Source organism: Fukomys damarensis, unplaced genomic scaffold (genome assembly GCF_012274545.1).
Source record: "Fukomys damarensis isolate Sample0158 unplaced genomic scaffold, DMR_v1.0_HiC HiC_scaffold_25, whole genome shotgun sequence".
Taxonomy (NCBI): Eukaryota; Metazoa; Chordata; class Mammalia; order Rodentia; family Bathyergidae; genus Fukomys; species Fukomys damarensis.
The window spans coordinates 24532527-24533912 of NW_022900937.1; the positions used below are offsets into that span (position 1 = coordinate 24532527).

At 63.6% G+C, this 1386-nt stretch overlaps 1 protein-coding gene across 3 annotated transcripts in view; it reads left to right on the plus strand.

Moving 5' to 3' along the window:
* Lingo1 (leucine rich repeat and Ig domain containing 1) overlaps nucleotides 1-1386 on the plus strand; it is a 48698-nt gene that overhangs the window by 32218 nt on the left and 15094 nt on the right. The window contains exon 1 of one of the 3 annotated variants that reach the window (XM_010626240.2): nucleotides 120-424. The exons of the other annotated variants lie outside the window; for them this stretch is intronic. The gene's annotated coding sequence lies outside the window, so the exon portion shown is untranslated. Of the gene's footprint in view, nucleotides 1-119; nucleotides 425-1386 lie in introns of those variants that run through there. 3 annotated transcript variants of the gene reach the window in all.

The window sequence follows — 1386 nt, forward strand, 5'->3', positions numbered from 1 at the left end:
GAGGATGGGGAGGGGGGGTCCAAGCAGCAGCTAGGTGAGGGCCCAGCCGCCCCCACCAGGCTCTGGAAGGGAGGGGACTCCTGGGTCCCTCCCACCTGCAAGTTCCTCTGCCAAGCCGGCCTCCTCCCTGCTTACTCAGCCTGAAAGGCGACTCAAATCCCCTGCTCATGCCTTGCCAGCTGTGTGACCATGGGGAAGTCGAGTAACCTCTCTGAGCCTGGCTCCTGCACTCTGTCACAGGGGAACAGTTTTGGCTCTGCTCAGGACTGCTGGGGGATGGCACCTGGCGGCAAGGGGCCCTAACCGGGGCTGGGATGAGCATGAACATGACACAGAAGACAGGAATCTTCTCCAGGCAGGACATCCAGAGTAGGGGTGAGGCAGTGAGACTGAGAGGGACCCAGGATCAATTTCCCTGGAACAGGTCTGTGCAACTCTGGGGTGGTGGGGCTTGGGTGGGGCTGGGGAGCCATCTGTATGTGGCCAGGCTTCCTGCATTGACTGTTAACTTGGCACTGGGTGGGGACCCTGAGAGCAGAGTCTTGAGTTTGCCTGGGGAAACCGATGGCCTTGGGCTGCCTCAGCTTCTGGCTCTGCCTTCGGGGACCACACCTTGTGGACTCCAGGAGTTAGAAGCCCTGTGTTTATGGGACACAGATGTGTTAACAGAGGGGCTGCGTGCCCGGTGGAGTCCGCGTCTACGGTTGAGCTCAAAACTGGCTTGGCATGGTGCACACCTGGCTTCCAGGAGGTGGAAGGGTGTACGGTGCGCGTGCTCCCAAAAGGGCCAAGACACCCTGTCTAAGATCTCGGTGACATCCGGATCTCTGGGAGAGGTCTCGCTCTCTGGGGAATCTTTAGATGTGGCCTCAGGACCCGATGGATTAGGTGGACCAGACGTTTTCAGAGCCGGTCGGACAGAGCCGCCCAGGCCGAGGCTCCGTGCGCCCTCTGCCGGCTGCTGGACGCGGCGCTCAGGGCACAGCTAGTGGCGAGGCCCGCGCCCTCTGCAGAAAGAGGCCCGGGCAGGCTGGACCCCGCGCGAAGGTGCAAGTGAGGCTGGGGCAGGATGGAACTTCGAGCCCCAGCCACCAGGATGGGGCTTCTAGGGGCTTTGGGCGCATTTCCAGAGGTGGAGACCAGGACTGCGGTCCCAGGTCTGACCCCTCTCCTACTGTCCTCCAAACAACCCTGGCTGGGTGGGGGGCGTTGTCCGCTCACGTGCGCGGATGCGTCCGCGCGGCAGTGTGTAGCGACCCCGGAGAGAACGCCTGTACACGCGTGTGGCCCGGCTCGCTTCCCCGCGGAGTGCGCGCACCCGGAGAGAACGCGGGCCGGACTCCGGGCCGGGCTGGCCGGGGACCAGGGGGAACTGGACACAGAAGG